Source organism: Rousettus aegyptiacus, unplaced genomic scaffold, assembly GCF_014176215.1.
Source record: "Rousettus aegyptiacus isolate mRouAeg1 unplaced genomic scaffold, mRouAeg1.p scaffold_m13_p_2, whole genome shotgun sequence".
Classification (NCBI taxonomy): Eukaryota; Metazoa; Chordata; class Mammalia; order Chiroptera; family Pteropodidae; genus Rousettus; species Rousettus aegyptiacus.
In genome coordinates, this window is record NW_023416295.1 from 106,160,828 (window position 1) to 106,168,480 (window position 7,653).

The 7,653-nt window shown below is 30.2% G+C and overlaps 1 pseudogene; it reads left to right on the forward strand.

Annotated features, from left to right (window-relative positions):
• Positions 1–1,927: 1,927 nt before the first annotated feature.
• LOC118613989 lies at positions 1,928–2,046 on the forward strand (annotated as a pseudogene).
• The last annotated feature ends 5,607 nt before the right edge of the window (positions 2,047–7,653 follow it).

The window sequence follows — 7,653 nt, forward strand, 5'->3', positions numbered from 1 at the left end:
CCAGGTTAAGTTAAAACTTAATTTAGGAATTTGCTGAAGATAATTTGATAAAGGATATAATACTGAGCTTAAAATAGTAAATAAATTTGCAAGATATGTCAGTCAAATTATGTAATTACTGAGAATTGACATTATAATTATTTTGCAATAAAAATAATGATTTTATTGCATTGTAATTTTTTTTATATTTGTCAATGAGATTATGTAGATTTTGAGGTTGGATACCATATTGTGAGAGTGATGTATTCTCAAATATTCAATGATTTAAATTTTTTCTCTTTAATTTGATACCTCAAATCAGCTAGCTGCTATTTACATGGCTCTTGTTGATAAATTATTTTATTTTAAAAGCATTAATAAAAGTTATCCACTTAATGAAAAGAGATATCCTTAAATTAGATAAATCATATTTTTGATTTAGTAAAAATATTCCTGCTTTAAATCTTAATTGAAAGTAAAATGAAATGACAAGCATGGAGAGAGGGTGGTGGCAATCGAATAGTCTATTTAGCATGCCTCTTATTTTCTCAGCATGTTATTTCCATCCTAATTTTCATATTGCTTCCCTGAGTAATCCAAGATTTCAACATTTCTAAAGATTAGTCAAAAGAAACTACTTCATAAATTAGATGCCCCAAAATGTTAACTCTTTCAGAGTTGAGATGTCATTAATTTTGAAACAAAGAAGGACTTCTTCAACAATTAGTAATATTTTTTTTCTTTTTAAATTTCAATTCACAATTCTTTTGATTCCAATATTGAGGAAGTATTGTCATAAAAACAGTCTATTCAAATGTTTTCCTAAATCCTGGAAAGATTTCATTCTAAACAGATTAATGTGTAATTGAGGTTAAAATTAACTGCTTCCCCACAAACCTTGTCTCCCATGTTATGATAACTTTCAGTTGTGCTTCCCAAAGTTAGGCTTCCTCTCATTTCCCTATTGCCATATTTTACTTATTGTATTATGTGGTAACTGACTGAAAATGAAATATAAATAAAATAAAAACCTTGAATTCTTTTTGCTCTTTAATAATCCTCCAATCTATATTTTATTTAAATTATTTCATGTTGATAAAATAATTTATGAAGAATGATGAATAATTTATGATAAAATAATAATGAACATCTCTATTATAAAGGATTTGTCTATCGATTCAAAGGATATATTCCTTCAGCTATTTTTTTACACAAGAAGAACTTTATGGAATATGCTCATTGAAAATTTCAGTGAGAAAACTAACATTTTTATACACAGTGGGACAAATTACAGAATCCTTCCAACTGTAACAGTTAGCTTATAAGTTAAAGATGAAAAAAAAATTATAATAGTTTTGCTGCTGCCCACAAGAAAAAAATTTAAAAATCTATTCAGTTGTTGAACATTCATAGTAAGTTACTCCGTAAAGCTAACCAAAGATTTTCCTACCTATGCTTTTACGTTTATTTTATAAGCATAGTAGTAGTAACCCTTTTCATAATAGTTATTTTGATTTTATTCTTAGTCTAAAATAAAACTGATATGAAGAAATTATTAAATATTTTTCTGTTTCCTAATTTTTTTAAAAAAGCTCTTAATATATTGTTTCTTGTCTAATAAATATTAGTTATACATTATAATTGATGATATTTTGGAAAAAATTAAAAATCAAAAGTAAATAATAAAAATAATAGTAGTAAGAGTAATAGTAGTAATTCCACAGCACAGAGAAAATAATCAGTTTGTGTTACACACTTTGTTCTCTTGCAATAATTCTGTATATAGTTATTATTCTGTATATGTCATTTTTATCCTGCTTTATTAATGGAAGATTTTTCCTATTTATGCTATATTTTTTTCTCATTCTGCATTAGAGGAGAGTTATCATTTTGCTTATTATATATATTTTACTTGTGAAATCATGAACCTTAAGAAATTATCAGTCTAGTCTACAGCCATGCCACCCTGAACAAGCCTGATTCCATCTGGTCTCAGAACCTAGGCAGGGTCGGGCCTGGTTAGTAGTTGAATGGGAGACCACCTAGGAAGACCAGATGCTGCAGGTGTAGAAAATAAAAAAATAAGGGATTGTAAGTTGACAAGGTTCTTGCAAGCTGTGAGGTCAACCAAGGAAGGGTTGCCTCACCTAAAAAAAAAAATAATAAAATGAAATGAAATGAAATAAAAAAAAAACATTAAAAAAATAAATTATCGGTCTCGTGATAACTCCAGGGGTTATGAAATCAGATTCCTGCAATTTGAATTTGAACTAAATAATTTATTAGCTATGTTATCTGGGCAATTACTCTAACATCATTTAAGGTTTTCCGTCTATTAAATTACATAAAATGGCATTACTTACTGCATATCAGTTTTTGAGGATTAAAGCAAATATTCTAAGTCCTTAGTACATAGCAAATGCTTAATAATTTTTAACTGTCTCTTTCACTTTCTCTTTTTTTCTCTTTTGTCAACTACTACTACTGCTACTAGTATGACTATTTTGAGGTCTAATGCTGTTAATAGTACCAATATTAATACTATCTTCTAATACTATCGCTAATACTATGTTTTAATGAGCCAAAAGAATTAGATTTTACTTGGCATAATGGCCTCTAGATTCATTCATGTTGTCACAAATGTGATTTCCTGCCTTCGTTTAAAGCAGAATAATATTCTATTGTGTGTATATACCCCATTTTATTTATCTATTTGTGCGTCAGTGGACATTTAGTTTGCTTCCATGTCTTAGTTATTGTGAATATTTGCTGAAATGAACAAGGAGTGAAGATTTTTCAATATTCTAATTTTAATTACTTTGGCCGTATACCCATAAATGGGATTGCTGGATAATATGGTAGTTCTATTTTTAATTTTCTGAGGAGCCTCCATATGTTTTTCCATAGTGGCTACACGAATTTCATTCCTACCAGCAATAAACAAGAGTTCTCTTTCTTCACATACTCACCAACACTTTTTTTTCCTGTTTGTTTTGTTTTGTTTTGTTTTGTTTGATAATAGCTATTTCATATGGTGTGAAGTACTAGTCAAAAGGCAGAAAATTTCAGTTATGTAACATGAATAACTCCTAGAGATTAACTATACTCTGCAGTGCCTATAATTAACAATACTGTGTTGTATACTTAAAATGTGCTAAGAGAATAGTTCTTATGTCAATTGTTCTTATAATACTAATTATTATGGTTATATATAAGGTCCAAATATAATAATAATAATGATAAAGAGAGCAAGAAAAAACTTTTGGAGGTAATGGATATTTTTCTGGCATACATTGTGGTGATGGTTTCACAGGTGTGAATATATACTTATCTTCAAATTAATTTAGTTGTACACATAAAATTTGTGCACATTTTTATATGTTCGTCATATCTCCAAAATAGTTGTAAAAAATAAATTATTTAAAATCTCCATCAAAGAAAACAAAAGAGTCAGATTTTTGGAATCAGATAAATTTAAGATAAAATCTTTACTAGGCTTATACTAACTGTATGAGTTAGGAAAATTATTTAATCTGAGTACAAAACTTCTCATTTCTAAACATGGAGATAATTGATTCAGCTACAAAGTTGTCATTTTTGATACATTTTATTTTGGCTTGCAAAATCCCTGGCACATATTAGGCATCAAGTAAATATTAGTCCCTGTTTATTCTCCCATTCTCCCCTTGTGTAATTCAATTACTGAAGCATGACTTTGTTGCAAATTTATATAGTGATCATAAATATATGTCATAATTTATGTTTATAATCTAGCAAGAAAAAAGAAATTGCTGAAAGTGTAAATATTTAGAGGAGTAAAACAAAGAAAAGAAGGGAACACTGCAAATATTGAAGATGTGTGAAATTATTTTCAACATTTCTATTTCTAGAATCCTTTTTAAATAGCTGGAATGGGGCAATTTAAAAGCATAGAAAGATATTCATGTTTAACTTCATTTATTGCAGTTTTTGTCCATATTTCTTTTAAGAAAATGCATTATCAATTGATGAGATAGCAATCTCTGATTATTTTAAGTTGCATAAGTTTGAGCTTTGTGTAGAGTTGCAACTGATATAGTATTTATATTTCAAAATAAGTTCTTAAAGAGATGTTAGATGTTAACTTGAAAAATGAATTCCTTTCCAGGGTATTAAAGATGTCACTATGAAGAGTTATAATAAATTTTAATATTGTAGTACTAAGCTAGACCAGTTATTTTGGCTTGTTAACAGTAAAAAAAACAAAACAAACAAACAAAAAAAACAAGAAAAACAAAAAAATGTGTATTTGAAGAGTACACTTTTTAAAATGAAGATGTTTATAATTACACTGAAGGTACTGGAAATGTATGTGTGTGTAGAAACCTGGAGGCAAAGGAGACAAGAAAAACTTTAAACATCTGTTCAAATAAAAGCCATTGGCAATGTTTGAAAAGCAGCTCTCGCATAGAATCTGTATATAGAATTCTCCTTTACAAAGGTTGTTTTCATATCTGATAGCCAGAAGATCAATGCAGTGACATTCAATATGTGTAAGTTAAGGAAAAAAAAAAAAAAAAGATCCAGTGATCACACTCATTAGTTCATGATGAAATGAATCATTTAAAAAATAATTTTCATAAAGCATAATCAACTACTATTTTGTTCAATGTCATTATACATTTTCCTATGCACTTAAATAAATATCTGTCCATTAACTTTCAAACATTTGGTAGTTATATGTATTTTACAACATAAGCTCATTATTTTTTTTATAATTCACTATATGCTATTGTTGAATTATAGTAACTCTGACTAGTCCCTGTATCTTTTTATTTTATATATCAATGACAGAAATGTAAAATATATTTTAAAATTTTAGGTTGATAAATCTAATACCTTAACAGAGAAGGAAAAACAGCTACTAGAAAACTATTCAGGATTAAAAAGACAAACATAAAGAAGGGAGATAATGTAATTAAGGTATCAGCTGACAGGTAAAATTAACACAGTTTTTCTCTACTGTTTGATAGTTTACATAGTTTTCAAAATATTTGCTTATTTAAAATAGTTTAAGGAGTGACTTTGAAATTCCAGTTATATATAATAGAAGTAATTATATAATGAAAAGATGTGCAAAGTGTTTGAGTTAGAAAAGATTTATTTTCCATTTAGAAAGAAAATGTGCTTTCCCAAGATAATTAAGTGAATCCGTCATTTTGAAGAAAGAGGAAATAACATTGGAGTTCAAATCAAACAGAGAGTTTGATCATCTACTTAATAAAATTGGAACCCTTAAGAATTATATATAAAATATCTATATTTGTGAGAGATAGTCATTCCCCCAGTTTTTAATATTCAGACTCTTGGTGCTTTTAATGTATAGGGTTTCCCAACTTAGATACAATGACATTTTGCACTGGATAATTATTTCTTATAAAGTGGGTCTTCTGTGTACTGTAGGATGTTTAACAACATCTCTGGCCTCTACTCACTATCCACCCCAATCGTGACAGTCAAAAGTGCACTTTAATGATATTCTCCAGGAGGACAACATTGCCCCACCTGAGAGATTGTTAATCTATAGTGGGAACATAAAACATCATCTATCCATTATTTTAGGATATTTAAGTTTTTTCCAGTTTTTGATTATTACAAGTAAGATCAAAATCCTTGTGTGGCCTCAACTTCTTCCTACCCACATTGCTGTCGAGTGGACATTGGAATGCACTATAGAGAGACTCATATTATACTAACCTTGATTGCCATAAGTGACAGCCAAGGCCCCCAGGGAAATGATTTACATGCCACTTTTCTAAGTCTTGAACTAGTACATCTAAGTGTTAAGGCTTCAAAGGAATCGCAAAAATATATATTTTAAGCTTTCTAATTTCTCTTAATGGGAGGGAGAAGTATATTAGAATCAACTCAAATACCCCATACTGAGGGAGATTTATAATTTAGCTAGTTAGACTCTCACTTGTACACATTTTAATTAATGCTAGAGTTTCAGAGTTTGTGGAGTGTTCTAAGAAGGCAGGCCAGTCGCGTTGCCAACAGAAAGTAAAGGCTGGGAGCATTTATGTTAAAATGTCAAAAGACGTCTCAGAAGAAAACAGTGTGAATATCTATAACACCTGTGGGGGAATCACTTTTATGCCAAATAATCTATTTATAATTTATACTATTATTCTTGAAGTTCCTCCTACTTATAAGTTTAGGTCTTATGAAATCTGTTTTGGCTCTTGCCTTGTACGATTCCAGTAGGGATGTTGAAATGAGCAAATGCTTGGAGTTAAGGATATATGTGTGGGCTGGCGATATATATTAGCATATAGAAGAAATGTAAATCCATGAATGAGTCTGTGTGATGTCACCAAGAAAGTATGTATAGATAGAAAAGAGGTCCAAAGGGTGATTTTTAAAGCAAACCCAACATTTAGATGCCTTGGGGAATGCGATGTTAGAGGCACTGCTGTAAGATGAAAAAGAGCCAGTAAAGAATACTGAAAAAGTCAGCGAAATAGGAGAATTAAGAAATGTGGTGGTTTACACGTCAATTTAAAATAAGTATTTCTAAGAGGGAGTGATCAGCCATGCCACATGATGGCTAATGTCATTAAAATCAAAGATCAAGATAATAATATTGACAAAAACAAAAGCTAACACACATCACATTTACCTTATTCCAAGCAGTGTTCTAGCACTTTAGATCTATTAAAACTCAATCTCGAAATTCCACAAGGCAAGTATTATTATATTTTTAATTTTGTAAATGAGAACTCTGAGGCCAACAAAATTTAAGTGCTATGTCCAAGATTATATAATGAGTAAGTAGAGGAGTTAGGATTTGCACCCAGGCTCTAGAGTTTATACTCTTTTATGAAACTGTATCTTTGTCAGTGTTTGAGAACAAGTAAAAGTATTTATGTGAGTTTTTGACAATGGCTATTTCAGAATTGAATGTGTTCATTGCCGAAGGAATCTGCTTATTTTGTATAATTATGAGTAATTTATGAGTAATTTATTTCCCTCTTACAAATGAATAATTTATATGAACCTGTAACAGGACCCTATCATATGAGTTTTTCAATCCAAGACTTTTTTCCTGAGAATTGTTTTTTTCCTCGCTACATCTTCCCTTATATTATAGTCATATATCTGCATTTTTCATCTAGTTGTCAAACACTGAACCATACCACTAAACACTTTACATACTGCTAAAATGTAAAGAAGAGTAGAAATTGAGCTGTTGGTGAAAAATTGAGTGCACGTGTTTCTAATTAAGACATGGCTGTGGCTGCTAAAGCCTTCCTTTATATATCTGGATGGAAGCTCTTGAGACCATATCATCTATTTATCCTTTGACTTACTCCAGAATGAGTCCAACAGGGACAGTCTTCATCCCTGTTGCAAGAGATTCTCCCGGAGGGAGTCAGACCCTCCAGCAGAGCCCAAAACATGATTGAGATTTCCCGGCAAATTTCATGTGTGAAGAATCAACCCCTGAGAAACCTTCAGGAGAGAATTTCCATTGATTTCAGCTGTGTCTAATTCACCATAAAACTTTAGAGAAGGCAGTAAATTGGTTAGTGTTTTGAAACAGATTCTTCTACTATAGGGGACACACACACACACACACACACACACACACACGAGATGAACAGACATAGTACATTTTCTTTGAAGGGGAAA